This window comes from Sparus aurata, chromosome 18 (genome assembly GCF_900880675.1).
Source record: "Sparus aurata chromosome 18, fSpaAur1.1, whole genome shotgun sequence".
Taxonomy (NCBI): Eukaryota; Metazoa; Chordata; class Actinopteri; order Spariformes; family Sparidae; genus Sparus; species Sparus aurata.
The window spans coordinates 18,432,690-18,449,322 of record NC_044204.1 but is presented as its reverse complement, the minus strand read 5'-3'; the positions used below and the strand labels follow the sequence as shown (position 1 = coordinate 18,449,322).

General features: G+C 43.2%; 1 protein-coding gene across 4 annotated transcripts in view; it reads left to right on the top strand.

Moving 5' to 3' along the window:
• Positions 1-277: 277 nt before the first annotated feature.
• Positions 278-16,633, top strand: part of tenm2a (teneurin transmembrane protein 2a) — a 220,720-nt gene continuing 204,364 nt past the window's right edge. For 3 of the 4 annotated variants that reach the window (XM_030395922.1, XM_030395923.1, XM_030395920.1), the window contains exon 1: positions 278-478. The gene's annotated coding sequence lies outside the window, so the exon portion shown is untranslated. The remainder of the gene's footprint in view (positions 479-16,633) is intronic. The other variant, XM_030395926.1, reaches the window with a different exon arrangement.

Sequence of the window (16,633 nt, the reverse complement as noted above, 5' to 3'; positions counted from 1 at the left end):
CTTCTTCTTCTTCTTCTTCATCTTCTCCCGCGCAGAAGAGAACCAAGCGGAAGACGTGTCCGTTCGCGCACAGCTGCCTTCGTCCGGTGTCGGTTCGTCCTCTTCTTTTTTTTTTTTTTCCCTACTCAGCACTGTTCCCTCATAACGGCCATCAGCGAATGGATTGCTCCGTTTGATTTTTCCCCTCGATCTGGTGAGATGTTGTACTGGAGGCTTATAGCCTATCCTCTACATTAGCTCCCCCCCCCCTCCCGCTCTCACCCCCTCCACCCCCCCTCTCCACCTCCCCAGTTGCTCTCATCTCTCACACTGTATGCTATAGCGGCTTGTTGGGATAGACGGGGGGCAAAGAAAAAGTATGCAATAAACAAGTGTCAAGTAGCTCCGGGGCCGTTTCGATTGGAGGGGAAGGAAAAAGTTCCAAGTTGCAGGAGGAGGATTATGCAGTGAGTGCCGCCACATAGCTGGAAAAAAACAGGTACGTGCCATTTCAAATCTACTCCTTTATTACGGAAGCGGTGCATAACGCGCTCCTCTCCTGTTGTTTACACACGCCAGCTCCCGTGGCCAAGAGCGAACAAACGAGCGGCACATGTGTGTGTTTGTATGTGTGTGTGTGTGCGCGCAGTCAGCTCCTGTGGCAAAGTGGGACGGGGAGGGCAGCGCGGGAGCGATGACATTGAGGTGCCTTTTATCGGAAATAGCGGGGTTTTTTTTGGGGGGGGGGGGGTCCAACCCGTCTGAGCGTGCAACTTGCGTGGCATCGGTCGCACCGGGAGCTCCTCTGGCGCCTCCGCAGTGTCGTTTATGGGTCATTTGTGCCCAGCTGTGTGGCTTAACAGTTCGCGGGCAGAGATGACCTTAGAGGAAATCGCTAAGGAGTTTGTTGATCAGCTTCGCCAACACAAATATGATATGTGATGAATATGATATCCATGTTTTTAAAGGGTCAAGGTGGAGTGTATGAGGGGCAGTAGTTCCTGTCCGACGCGTTTATGGCTACCGCAGCATCCTCATCTCATCTCTCCCCCTGTACATGCGCGCTAAAGTGAGCTTGCCCTTCGAGAGGAAAAAAGAGAAGAGAAAAAAAAGAAAGATGCTTTTACTTCATCATGACAAAGATGGGGTTCTAGTGGGTTTTAATTGGCTGCCTGACCTGTCATTACCGCTCGTCTCCTCTCTCTCTGGACAGCCACAGCTCTGCGTCGCCGCGGTGCGCCCGCCAGCCCGGCCGCATCTGCCGCTGCTGCCGCTGCTGCTGCTGCCGCCTCTCCACGTTTCATGAGTTAATCTGTTCAAAAGCCCCAATTGCAACACTGCGCTTTATATTTTTCCACAGTCTTTGTATTCATTAATATTTCACCCACTTGCTTCCACGCTCTCATATATTGGATTAGAAGTAATGCATGGTATTATGCTTTGTGGAGGGCTAAATCAAAGGTCCAGGCAGTGTAGGTGCGTGTGTGTTGTGCTGAATTTTAATATCTTCCCTTTGGTGCTATGCTGTGTGTGTGTGTGTTTTATTTTGGTGACACAGAGAGGCTGAAAGCCACAGCCCAGCTGGCTCCCCTCGAGCTGCGCCCTGTAGGACGCCCATTCACTCAGAGCAAGGAATATTTATTGGCCGTGAGCGTGACTCTCAGTGTGGGATTTAATGCCTTAAGTTCAAGGTTGCATCAGGGAAAAATCGGAGTCACTTGTGTGTCAAGTAGGTGTCATGGGATCGGGCCCACACACCAGCTGTAGATCCCCAGAGCATGGCAGTCACCAGCGCCTTATGACATGAAAACATGCCCAGACGCACACAAACACACACATGCCACGCAGATCCTGATGATGAGGCGCCCCGCTGAGATTCACACTTCAGTCTAACTGGTGCAGTTTTCTCTCCTTGGCCCTTCTATCTCCTCCTCCTCCACCTTTAGCTCTCTTCAAGGCTGCCTGCGTCTGTGTGATCTCTCACGCTCTTTGATCTCTCTCCCACTTTCCGTCCTTCCGTCTTGAGCTTTTGACAAGGCCACATGAATCAAAAGAGAAAGCGAAACACTCAGATCGGCCGCGCAATCATTACTGACACATTTAGATACTTGCATACGGAAACGAGTGCAGCCACGGACAAGTGCACGTGCTCTCACGGGATCCACCCTCAGTCTTCAACCTGCCAAGCGTAATCATGCACAACAACTAGTGTGTTTGCGTGTGTTTGCATCTGTGTGGCACAGTCTTAAGTCTGCTAATAGGAGCTCACACCGGACAAGCAGCAGGCCGTGTCAACCACAATCTCCAGACAAGCCCTCAGGGTGTCCCATTTGGCATGGCGACACACACACGCAGACACACTCGTACAAGCTGACCTGAGAGGTTTAGACTGGACTGAAGGGTCTGAGCACTCTGGGTTCTCTGAGTCCATGTCCTTGCCAGACCTTCACAACTATTCAACAAGATTAACTCTGGCCTGTTACCATGGAGATACCAACTGTAGATTGCCTTTTAAACTTCTCCCTGCCTGACGGATGTTTGTTAATTCACAGGTGAATATGATGAGAGAGTGGATCTCTTTCTGTTAGTCTATCTGTGCCCCTCTCCTCCTCCTCTATGTGGGTTACATATTTATACATACATTTACCGCAACACCTGTGAGGCCTGGAGAGAGGAGCATCAGTCTTCATTAGACTGAAATGAGGCTGGCCCTGTTGAATAAATGACTATCACTGAGGGAGCTTGTGTGTGCTCGTGCGCCGGCGTCGAACCCTGTAGTCACTCCGACCAAGCTGACAGATGACTGCAGTGATTTCTAGGGTTCAGCAGATTAGGGGATTAAAGACTGCGGCTTCACACAATAACCCAAATGCATGCGCGCCGCGACAAATATGCACACACAGACACACACGCACGCACACAAATAAACACCAGACTCGGAGCTTGCAGGGCCGCACAGAGGTCAGCGTTATCCAGAGTGACCTCTCCGCTGTGTGTCGTCCTGCGCCGTGCAGATAGGGCCGTCCATGCAAACAGATGGAAAACAGCATTAGAAAACCTCAAGGGTCCAATTTCACTAATGCCATTTTCACACTACAGGCATGACCCGTACTGGGTACTGAGAGCCCCGTTGATACATTTTGTCCTTCCCAACCAATTCAGAACCCACTCAGTGTTGGATAATGGACCAGCATAGTGGGCAGAATGTTTGTGACTAGGCCAATGCAATTTTGTGGCCGATCTAGAGCCAAAAGTCCCTTTCAAACACAAAACAGGTGCCATTGTGTTCATTGTTTTAAATTCTGTCAATGATAACTGCATTGCAGCATGTTAACTGATGTCATAACAAAAAGCTGCTCATATGTCTCTCAAGTATAATTACAGGAGAGGCTGTAAAGTGGCCCTTATTAGCAGGCTTTGTATGATTTCATGTGTTGACCGCTTTGGTTTTGGCAACACGAACATTTTTAGTTTACCTGGACATTTTAACTGGCACTGGCAGCGCAACCATAGCAACATTAGCGAGTTTTAAAAATACCTTAAATTGATCAGATTTAGTCGTGCAGGCCAAGTTGGGATTTTTTATTGTTACATGAAGATGCAGTAGAGGAGAGAAAGCAAGAAATGTTCCCTGGCAGATCTGCACACCTGCCACTTGTTTTTTAAGCCGTTCTCACAAGCAGGTCTCGAATAGCTCGGAGCTAAATAGAGGTGAGGGCATGATCGTTCTTTTATTAGGTTAAAATCACTCCTGAAATATAGCAAAGAGCGCTTTTTCCGCCACATTAAACTTCAGCATCTTATCATTTGGGACAGAGCAGGATGGGTGGTAATGGAAGCAGAAACAACCTCTTGTCACCACTGATTAACTAAGAACGCTGACCTTTCCAGAGAGGAGAGGTGGGTGAGAAGGATGGTCCTTGTGACAGAATATGGAGAGGGGTTGGCATTGTTTACACTGCCGCTGTAATTGTCAGCACATGCTGGTAAATAGAACGAACCAGCGTCGTTCTATTACAGGCTGTTCTGTCCGTCCCCTCCCAGCTATTCCACAAGCTCATGGCTTTTTGGAGCCAGAAGTACAATTAACTCAGTGTCATAAATCCAGATCAGGGATGGAAAAAAAAAAAAAGGGCTGCAGGAATGGTTTCACTACTATTATGCAGCCCAGGTTCGGCCTCCTGCAGAGTTGCTTTTTTGGGTTGAATGAGATACAGCGGTGTCAGAAAGGCTTTGGTGAGAAAGGACCAATGCAGGTTTTTCCCCCCTCGTTTTCTACTGTGTCCAACCAGTTGCACACTGCTAACTGTACCCCCCTCCACATTCCCCTGCTCGGGCTGTCTAGTCCTCATTTTGATCCATTCACGCTCCATTGTGTTCCCTGTTTCATATTTCAACATTTCAACTTTCAACATTAATTTTGCTCCTTCGGGGAGCTTGCCGAGGCATATGTAGGAATGGCCCGCTGCAGTTTTTCCGAGAGGCTAAAATTACAAAGACTCGCTGATGAAGGAGCAAATTAAACAGAGTAATTGATTAATTGGTGGGTTTACCGTCGGTAACCGCAGTGTAGAAAATGGCTGATGACACCTCCCATGGCTTTCTCAAGAAATGTGTTGAAGCTTCGGTCTTGATAAAAGTACAGCTGAGGCGTTGTTTTACATTTTTTTACTCTGAGTGCTTACAAGGTTGAATTAAATCAGTTGTAGTTTAAATGCGACGCATAACAATCACTGCTTCCAACACTGTGAATAAACAATACTTTGTTCAAGGCTGTTTTTCAGTATAATTGCAAGACTCGTCCTTGTAATAATCTTGTTTACCTGCCTTGTGTCCTGACTCGTCTCATTAATTTTAACCAAATTAATCAGAATCATAATTCTGCTGTATATCATCTTATGACTCTTGCACTAAATGCACTAAAGCAAACACATTATGCTCATTTTCAGGTTAATAATTTCAATTTGGGTTACCACTAAAATATCATTAACATGCTTTTCTCATACTGTCTAACGCTGCGGCACTTTAATCCCACTCTGTCTGAAATGATGTCTCTTTAACCCCCCCCCCCGTCATGTTTTAAGCTGATAGTTAGCTTCACTACTAGCATGTAAATAGGCATAAATCATGCAAGTGTGTGACATGGTGACGTAGTGTTATGTCAAGAAGTCACGGAATTAAAGGCGGGACTACTGGCGAGGCGTTTCAGGAGCAGTGTTGGTTGGTTGCTTCGAACTTTGGGCTTTTTAACTATCATTACCTTTATATCGCAAGAAACTATTTAACACAAAAGAAAGACAACAGAAAGATGGACATGGCTGCTGACTTAAATCTTGTGCTTTTGGAAGAGAAAAGAAGTTGGTGGCTTTGGTTACGTTGTGGCTGCACATTGTTTAATCAAGGTCAACTCAGCTGATCACAGGGTTTTAATGCACTGCCACTAAAACAGACACCCAGGATGTCTCTTTGTGGAAACAACGGTTCGCAAAATTGCTGCCAAGACACTTATTAGGAGAGAAGTCAGCCAGTGAGGCCAGAACTAGATGTGAAAACAATTTGGAATACATAATAGCCTGACATTTTTGGGAGCCAACATCTAGCAGGCGTTACTCATACTGTGTCTTTACGTGTTCTTGCGCTGGCTTGAGCTTGCAGTATCGTTATCAGTTTGTTTAGCCATAAGCTGATCCCTTCCACCTGCTCCTTGCATACTGTTTGTGACCTTGACGGCCTTTATTTGGCTTTCAAGGGGCTGTTGCTCAGACCAGCACAGTGCGATGTGTGTGTGTTTGTGTGTGTGTGTGTGTGTGTGTGTGTGTGTGTGTCTGTGCGGCTCGTGACACCCAGCATTAGCTTTGCTTTAGAGAAAGTGACGCTTGTAGAGAGCAGCCTTCATCTTGGATTACCATGCCCATGGATCCTGTGGGTTTTTATGCTGGAAGAGATGGCAGAGTGGGATGATATTCACTATATCTGTCTGACAGCTGACCGACTGGTTTTAACTCATCCTCCTCACATGCTCTTGGCGCTTTGTTGTGAGCTTCCTGGTTACATTTTAGTAGAGCAAAAAAATAAAGTGTTGTGTATAATGGCGAGTACCACGTCTTTCACGATCCAAGTGGATGATTTAGATATAATTTTGTGCTGAAGAAGCAAAGGCTAGGTACAGCTACAGCTTTAAAAAGGTGAGTCGATTAATTGATTAGTCAATCAACACCAATGTGCTGGTATTTGCAACAGTTTCACTCATTTCTGATGTCAGCTCACGAAATGAGCAAATTAGATTTTTTTTCTTTAACATATCTAAAAGTTAAAGATCTTATTCAGCAGATGGTTGTTTTTGAGTGTCACTGCCAACGCTTTGGGATTGTAAGTTGGCTCGGGCTGCCATCCCAAAGTGTCAGTATTTGGGAGTGGGACTCAAAAATCAACTTTCTTACAAATTGGAATTTTAACTATATATTTTGTGGTTTGGGACTAATGCTTGGATAAAACAGTTAATCTGAAGACATCTCCTTGGACTTAACAATCAGCAGATTTATCAATGGTTAAGAAATTGTCAATTGAAGCCCTAATTGGCCTGCTAAGTGGCATGTTCATCCAGTCAGGTGCTCATGACACCTGCTGCACAGTGTAAAAAAGAACTGGTTAAAGGCTGATTCCATTATAAAGTCGTTTCGGTCCCATTGCTGATGCGACTCCAAGCCAAACACCAGTTGAGCCTGCCGAGGCCACATAGAATCAAACAGAATTTCTTGGCTGAATTTGCAGAGCTAACTTTCACAAATAAAAATGAGAGGAAAGAGCCTTCATCTGTTGGCCCCGCAGTGCAGGTATTAAACCGTTTCCCATCAGCGCGGAGAGGCGAGCAGTCTACCAGACAGATTACAAATTCTCCTGCTTCTTCTTCCTGTCTCTTGCTCTAAGAAATGCGCTGAAAAGTGGACTTGTCCTCTGCTGCCCTTAGGTGTGGCCTGTTGAGTCACGCTCACAGAGACTGCCAAGTCATTGCTCACACCTACGGACCCAGTCAGGCCCTGACCCTTCTGCTCCTCCAGACAGAAATTGTGGTTAGGGGTATCGTCGATTGTGCTTGAAGACCTTTTGTGCCAGTGAACTTGCTTAACACCCTCAGCCTTTTTGCATCTCTAGTACACTTAAGCCGACGGCTGCACAGGTTGCATAAAGGGTCTGCTGCTACCGAGACTTGTCAAGGACATATCAGCTACGTCCATGTCCATGCATGCAGGTCACACATGCACTCACTCTGGCATTCCCACATAGGGAACACTGTGGCTTCTCCGACCCATGATTTGTCTGATCATTCAATCCAACACCATTCACGGCCAATGAAATAACCACAGACTCTCTGCAGCATCCAATGAATTCAAGAAATGTAGTGTACCTTCCACCCCTCTATTGCTTACCCCCCCTTCCCTTCTCTCTTTCTCTGTCTCTCTTTCTAAGCAGACATGCCTAGTTACAGTCTAAAATGGCCTTGTGAAGGAGGACGGGAGTTAAGATGGCATCCCCAGAGACTTTTCAGAGAAGTAATTTAATAAACTGTGATATTTTCCCACTCCACAAGGGAAAGGGAATAGACTCGGAAAAGTAATGAAACTCGGCTGTTGAATTTTTAATATTACAGAATCAATTTCCTGTACTTGAACATAACCAAGGAAGGCTCTTTTCTTCCTACCTGAGTAGCAAACTGCACAGTATAGCACAGACTTCCGGCGAGGTTCATTTTCTCACTGAAATCAGAGAGGGGAGGTCTAAAGGGTGGATCAAAACATGTGTTCAGCAGCGTCTCCTGGCTCCCCTCGGACATTCGAGCGGTGGCAGGAAATGTATGTTGTCCCGACCACAGTCGCTGCTTCTAAAAGCGGAAAAAAGCAGCTACCTCACACGATTGAATGGGTGTTGCTGTTCATTATTAACAAAGCTACGATGACAGAAAAGCACAATTCACATTCAAGCTGAGAGTGTGAAGTTAGAGATTTATGAGTGCAGAATCATTTCGGTGTAAAATTTGTATTTCATGCACACTTCAAAATGTGCTCTCATGACTCTCAAACTGTTTGGGCATTTTCAGAGCTACAGTTCCTGGCAAGCATGCTTTAAAGGAATTCACCAATACTTTATTTGGCTTTTGGCTTTTTTTTTCCATCCCAATACCGATTCCAATACATTATGTGTATATATATATATATATATATATATATATATATGTATATATATATATATATATATATATATATATATATATATATATATATATATACATATATATATATATATATAAATATATTTAAAAATAGATATAAAAAAACACATCAGATTTTTTAAAATCATTTCAATACTTAAATTATTTGTTATTGTCAATCCACTTACATAATCTTTTATCTTAGGTTGCACCGATTTCAGATATATGAAGCATTTGATGGTACTCCATAGTCAGCAGTGTTATGACCAGATATTCAGTTAAAAGGGTTAAAACATATATTTGCTTATTTCAGTATATATTATGACAAGGCTAAAATGCAAAATTGTATTTAAATCAATTGAATAATTTCTTTACAAAGCAGTGTGTTTGTGTTCCAACATTGTGTTTTATTAAGGTTTTATTTATAGCTGCCTCTGATTAATTCAGACAACAGAAATTTGTACAAACACATCAACATGATAGGATGCTACATAAAGTCAATAAACCATAATACTGAATTGGCGCCCTCCATTATTTTTGGGCCAAATCTAATGGATTCCCAGTAACCTTGGAATTAGGATTATATTGGACGACATCCCAGCATGCAGTTTATGTCCACTTCCAACATCCAGTGCCAGTTGTCTTTGTTCTTTATGTTGTAATTAATTTTGATATTTTGTTGTTGCTCGGTATTTTAGTGATAAATAATTTATTTATGATGATATTGAAGGTTTTTAAAAAATGTTTAATCTTGAATAGGAGTTTGAAAAAAATGTCCAATATTACATTTTCTGTCAGGTCAAAGGGTTGGACTCAAAACATGGTGAACACTTGGTGCACACCTGGTTTCCTCTCAAGTCTTTATTTACAGAGTTACTTTCATTAAGATTTTTTAAATTATTATACTGTCAATGGTTTTGTCAGTTATGGACTTCCGTGCATCCGACTGATCATTGGATTAAACCCCGATATTTGATAATTAGCGCTGTTTCCTCCCATTCATGCTTCTGTCAAGGCTGTTGGCTGTTTGTTTACTGCAGATATGCAATGACACTCCTTTTACCCTGACTCCGCTGCGACGTGTGGCAGAGAGAGAGAGACAGACAGAGAGAGAGAGAGAGAGGTCAGGTGTTGATTTATGACTGTGATGCTGCATTCCAGCACAGGATGATTAATCCCTCCTGGGAACACTTCACGAGTACAAGTTTAACCTACCTCGGCCTTGCACACGCATGCACTCGGGCACGCACGCATGCCAGTCCGCACACAAACACGCATGCGCACACTTACACACACACACACAGGGGTAAGCAGCCGTGCGCTCTGCATGCCTGACATGCGGGACATAAACGCAGGGGCAGAGTGCATGTAGGTGCTTTTGTATGCAATTCATGTGCAGCTAGCACCCCCACAACCCCGCCCCCACATACAACCATCCCCTCTTTTTGCCTTTCTCCCTTGTTTATTCTCTCCTTCTTCTCTCTCCTCACTGACCTCAGTGGTGCAATGTCTCACATTCACCCCTCTCCTCTTTTCGCCTCATCCATTCATCACAAACGGTCACAGATGCTCACACTCACACACACAGAAAGGGAGGGAAGAGACTGGAGTGAGAGAGCCTCTGTATAAGGCCATTTGGCTCCAGTACCAGAGAGCATAAGGCTATAGGATTAGTGCTGCTAGGTGCTAAAAGCTTCAATGTCTTAATAAGCACAGAGAAAGGCAGGGACTGGCCCTATCAGTGTGATACAGCTGTGTGTCCCTGCGTGTGTGCATATTCAGGTGCTCCGCGCAGGTACAAATACTCTTTGGCAGCCCTGGGCCAGCACATTGAGAGGATAAGTGTAAATACCACAGGCTGCATCTGAAGCTCTATTACTTGAGCACACTTCAACGAATCGTTCCACAGTTATACTCATTGAAACACAGAGGGTGGCTGAACACATCTTTATTGTAATGAAGTCATTTATTGTAATGGAGAGCATTTACAGTCAACTGTGGCTTAGATTCCTACGCTTTTGTCATTACGGCTTCCCTGTCTCTGTACGGTGCCCGTTCTCTCTCTGTCTCTGTCTTTGTGTGTCTCGTGATCTCCGGTGACCAGCTTTAGCCTGTGGACACAGTGACCTTCTCTCTATTGAGTGTGATGATTCTTTTATAGGAATGGGATTTGCAGCGATTGTGGCATTTTTAGAAACATGCCGTTGTTGTGCGGTGGTATGTGAGGCCTTGTGTCCTCTGGCATATAAAGTATGATTTATCATCAAATTAGCAAAGAAGAAACAGCAGAAGAGAGCAGTCCCGACCAGCTGACAGCATGATTTATAGCATTTAAAGAATAAAACCAGTTATAATATATTTAAAAGACGGAGAAGTTAATTTTGTTGTGACATATAACACTTTATGAGTCAATCAACTTTACGTGAGAGATGTGTTCATCATGAGCTGTGCCGCACTTAAAAACTTGAGAATGTTTAATGTTTGGATAATGCCTCACGTATCGTCTGAGCCCGCTGCCATAAAATATCTCTCTCTCTTTCTTAGATTGTAAATACCCATCAAGGAAAAGAGTGCGTATGTTTATTATACTATAAAGTTGTATTCCTTAAGCTTTCAGTCCTTGAACTGGTGACACCTGGGTTTATCAGCCGTAACAAAAGTGATATGACAATACAGGGATCGCTCCTTGAGCAGCCACTTTGTCAGCAGTGGAAGAGAGAGCAACTGGATGCGTCCATTTACGGTGCAGCCAAACAAACCAAAGCTGTCATAAAGAAGTCAGTCAAAAATAATGCCAACTGAAAAAAACTGATTTCATGCGGTGCACGGTGTGGGAGTCAGTGTCACAAAAACGAGTCGGTTACCTTGCTGAGGCGTCGGAGGTGTGCAGCCTGTCACCTGCAACTCTTTATCTAATTAGAGGAAGAAGAAGTTTGGCTGCTCCTTCTTGTTCCGTTACTCCCTGCAGCATTTGAAACAGATCTGCTGTCAAAAAGTGCATAAAAGTAAAGTGACAAATACATTACAGTTTGCGATGGCTGCAATAAAAGCCTCCCTGTGTTTTGCAAATTGGATGATTTTAATATGATGCAGCACCAGTCAGAAATGTTGGGCTTGTATTAGCAGAAACTCCACCAATTTGTGTGTTTACAGGTCTTGGGGAGTGCTACATTATATGTGAAAAAGTATCATAAAGACTCCTGCGGTGTCAGTTTATTGGACAAATTGCACTTTTGGTAATAGGTGCAATTATTTTAAAAAGCAGTCCACTAGTGATTGTACATTGTACGCCGATTATGGACAGTATAAAAACAAATGATCGAAATCGATTCAGCAGAACCAGAAATGTAATCTTTTTTATTCCACACATTTTGCTTCCTTTACAAAACCTGGTGCCTACATTACCCACAAGTCACTGAGTGACATCACTGGAAGCGATTAATCAGATTACATGCAGCTTCCTCTGGAGCCACACATTTTTTTATACTTTGTTTGTACTTCCAAAGACCCGTAAACAACTGGTGGGATTACCCTTTATTCCAGGCCTGATAAGGCTGTGGTGAAGTGAAAAGCAAACATTTAGGTTGATGTAATACAGATAAAAATTGCAGTAAGGATTATCATGTGCGATGTATCATTTCCTGTAAATCATTTTCTTAAATTTGTATTACAATGTGGAAATGGCGGACCCTGCCACTAACAATGACGGCAACTAAACAGAGGGGTTATTACAGAATGTGAATACATTCAATTATTGATGAAATGGGTGACACACATAAGTAGAATAAGGAGGACAAGGGTTCAATTAATTACATTAAATTGAGGCCTTTATTCTTATTATCATCAACTCTAAATCACATGAAGCCATGAATGGACTAAAGCCACACATAACATTCACATACAGAGTGAGAGCCAGCTCCCTCTCCATGCATCCATCCCTACTGTAATTAAATGGCCAGCGGCTGCCACCAGATTGCAACTTATTTCATTTACTAATGGTTACACTTATCATTATGTCCACAATACCAAACATTTAAACACACATTTAATCATCTCCACTATAACATAATGACATGCTATAGATAGCACTGAACAAGCGATGTCATGGCTCCATATTCCCATTGGGGACTCTCACTTTTGGCCTGGCCAGAATGAGATGACTTTTTTCTGATGAGATAGATTAGACAGGGTCAATAGATTAGGCTAAACTGCATAATTAGACCGTAAGAACTATACTTCTGTTCTCGTACCGCTCGTGACACAGAGATAGCCGCGGAGGACGAATATCAGTTGGCAAAAGATGATGAAAGTTCACTAAGCCACATCCAACACTCGCATACGCTTTTGTGCATGTAGCTCCATCTCTTTTTGGGGCCTAATCCTTTATTTAGCACCAGCTCGAATTCATAACATAGGCAGCGTCCATTATCAAATGTGAGGATTGGGGGATGGAGCAGAAAGGGTAGTGTATGAGGGAGACAGAATGGGAGAGAGAGTAATGTAATCCTTTGTGAAAGTGCCATCATATCACCCAACCCCACTCAATCTCCTCACCAGCTACAGAATAGATGAATGTCCTGGATGATTCTAATCTCATCACACTCACACACACATTACACGCGCACGTGTGCAGACTCACACAGAGAATGACTTGTCTACACCATTCATATTTGATGCGTACAAAGAGATGTTGAATAGTAATAACATGAGTGGATGCTGGGATGTGACTGCGCTCAAAAAATATGCGCCTCGGAGAGATTTGTGAGTGTGTGTGTGTGTGTGTGAGTAAGTGAATGTGTCTTTTGGCATGGCGGTCTCAGTGTGTGCAAATGTGTAGGAGTTATCCGTACTTAGCTTTAATTCCTCGGCTTTTAATTGTGACCAGGTGTCGGCGCGCCTTAAGGTACCTTTTTGTTTTTGTAACCGTCGTGCCCCACTGCCCCCAGTGTGGTGCGACGTACGGGTGATAGGCGCACGTCGCGTTACTGTGTGTGCTTGCGTGCGTGTGTGCAAGTTATCTACACAGAGTAGTCTAAACACCAGACGTCTTCCAGTCTACTCGTCTTCCTGTCCTCTTTGGACTTCTATCACTTCACATCGATTTAAGGAAATGCCTGCAATTGAGGTGGGAAGGCCGATAAGGACCGAGGCTGTTTGATTCACGCTGTGAAGTCGTCCGGGTTCTCTCAAGTTTGAATTGTTGTGTTGTATTTGATGTTCACATTGAAGAATTACCTTTGCTCTGTTAATGGATTATTCACAGACATTTTTATAGCTTGTTCGGCTTTGACGAGAGACACCACGCTGATTTAATTAATTTGTGTTGAAGTTGACTAAACTGATGATGAGCTGAATTTGTAACTTATCCTTCAGGACACCAAATGAGCCAAGACATATTGACAATGCTTTGACAACTGATACAGGACGGATCCGATATACTTTTTTTAAATATCAAAAGGAAGACAAAATTCTATATCTATCTGTAGTTTTAGCTTTAAATACACCAGTGTTTCATATGGACAAAGAGGGACTGATCAGGCCACAACAGTTGGAATAATTATGTTGTTGACTTGTTACATTTGACCTGAGAGGCAGCCGTGTGCAGGAGCAAGTCCGAGAGCAAGTCCTCCATTAATTGATGCATGAACTCACATGTCACAAATAACCGTTATTTAATTCAGTCATTTTACATAGTTTTTATTTTTTATTTTGTATCCTTAAATTTAGGGACAATACATAGGGAATAAAACCGACGGTACAACACATTTAAACTGACAATAAAACAGACATAGAGAAGCAGCCGTTACAGACAGTGAATGTAACAATGACTCAGAAAAAACTGTTGAGAACAATGACTGAAAAAAATGGCTAATTACAGAAAAAAGGACAAGTAAAATATTTATGCAATACAAAACAAGCTTTGAAATCAGCTCATGTTTTTGTTTCTGATGGCAGGGTATTTTAACTCTTTGTTATGTTGTATAGCAATGGTAAAGTCATTTCCTCATCAGTCACGTGCATCCCTTGAGCAAAAACTAAGCCCTTATTTTAATAGCAGACATGCTTGATTGTGAATGAGAAACAGACTGCACCACGTCAGCTCTGACTGAGTCCTGACCCTCGGGTCCTGTGACAGCAGAGCACGGCTCTGTGACTAGACTCTAAATTGGAAATTTGCCTACAACCCGAATCACTTCAAATATCATAGCGGTATAAGGTCAACATAGGATATGCAAAAAAGGACTTAAGAGTCAATTCTGGTATAAAAATTAGGCCTTTGCCTCTAACTACACAGACTGCGTCTTAGAGCAAACACTCACATTCTGTGCTATTTTCATGGATTTAGTTTCATGGATTTTCATGGGTTTAGTTCGTGAAGGCGCACCGACATAATCACTTAAACTGCCTTCATGTTTATTATGTCTGCCGGTATTTCATTTTCCTCAACACGGATTTGATAACGCAAAGAGGAGCTAAATCCAGTGAGAGTTTGAAGCAGAGTCATTAAGTCGGGGGGGTGTGGGAGCATGGATGGCGGGATCCTTTGGATTGATATGGACGGAGGAGATCACGCAGTTCATCTTATTGTATGTCCCTTTGAATTCAGAGCAATCTGTTCCCACCGTCGTCTTCTCATTTGATATTATGTAGCTGCTTAGGGTGGGCGACATGACCTAAAATGTATAGATTTTTTTTTCTTTCTTTTTTGTGGTGATGGTATTATATCACAGTAATAAGGAAATAAAAGGGACACTCCACTCAAACATGTTTCTGCCTCTTCACTCTATTAGCGGTGTGAGGATCAGAATAAAAAAAATGAGTTATGGGCCTACATGTACCCAGTGATGTTGGTTAATTAGTTAATGTCATTACTTTTATTTATCCAGAGTTCGACAAGGGGAAGGATCAGGCATCCCAATAGAAAACCCAAAGTGCATTTAAGGAAGTATAATAGTGAGTGTACCACGGTGCTTTGAGCACATTAACATACAGCACCAGCCGATAAACAAACTGGCGAGGATCATGGAGCTGAAGGACTCCATGTGTAACGTAAACAACAGAGCCAGCTGAGCTCGCACTGGTGTAGTGAGTTGAGGAAAACAGTAGTTACTAGAGGTAACTTTAGTACTATGAGTACGCTTCAAGCCCTTCCGGCAGTTTGTTCTTGATTGAAATGAATGTTTTTATATATTAAGTCAGAAATGCTTCAACAGAAGCTTAAGTATTTGCATTGAAAAATCACATTTCTGTCTTTATAATTGAAACCCTAATTGCTCATGTTAAACATCAGTCCAAACAGAATATTCCTGTCAGATTTGCACTAATATTACATTGTGTTACACAGTACGCACTCACTCCGACTCCTGCGGCACGCCGAGGTGTTGTCAGTTAGATGACGTCAAAGCCAGTTAGCATCAATCTCCCTCACTACTTGATTCCGTGATCAGCTCTGACAAAAAATGGTTTATTTCCTGTCAGGCACGCATTCGCGACTGGAAGATAAAGCATCCAAATCCACTATAGTGATATATCTGTACATTTTTATTGTTATGAACAACATTACGTCTGTCTCCTGAGTTTCCATTATTGAGTCTGCCTCTATACTGCTTCAATATTTTTGGCACAATAGCCGCCTGCCAGGGTGAGAACAGGGCTGTAAGTTCATTTGAGTCATATGTACGTGGGGGAGAGAAGAAAAATAGAATCAAACAAAATATATATGAACACAGAGAATAAGGTACTGACGGTGTTTTTTTGTTGATGTTGCTGCTTATGAGTTTAACTCTGGCTTATGACCTGTGCTGCCCCACGTCGCTTCCCTCATCCGTACATTCCGTCTCGAATAAAAACATGCGCTATAAAACATGAATACTAAACAATAACCGTAAAAAAGTGGAAGGAATCAGCGAAAAAATAATTTGACTGCATACAAGACATGTTTTTGTTCCACAGTGAGGATTACGGCGGAGCTTTTAAACTGTTAGATTCCCGCTGCTTTTTAATATCTTGTGTGATCTATTTGTGTCCTAAGCTGCTAATAGCTGGAGGGAATCAGGGGAACGCAGCAGGGGTGGTGCTCACATAATGGATTGGTTATTTTATGTTTCTCCCCCCCAAAAAAGCGATCGGATGGGGAATTTGTCTTTGCCTCCTTTGTACATTCATCACTTTTGTCTCAGTTCTGTTTTAGAAAGAGGCTTGTTTGGAGGAGCATTACAGTTATTTAGAGGCGTGCACTGTGCTGGTGTTTCCCAGCTCTAGCCGAGGCGCAACATAAGAGTATTTGGTAAGGACCGAAATCCACGGAGGCTGGAAATTTGGGACCCTGCACTCACCACCGGTGAGAGGGTATCACACCGGTTGAGCTGAACTTGAGGAACACTCGCCCGGTAGGCGAGGGTGATCTTTTGAAGCAGTGAAAACCGCATTCTCCATTTCACAGTCACA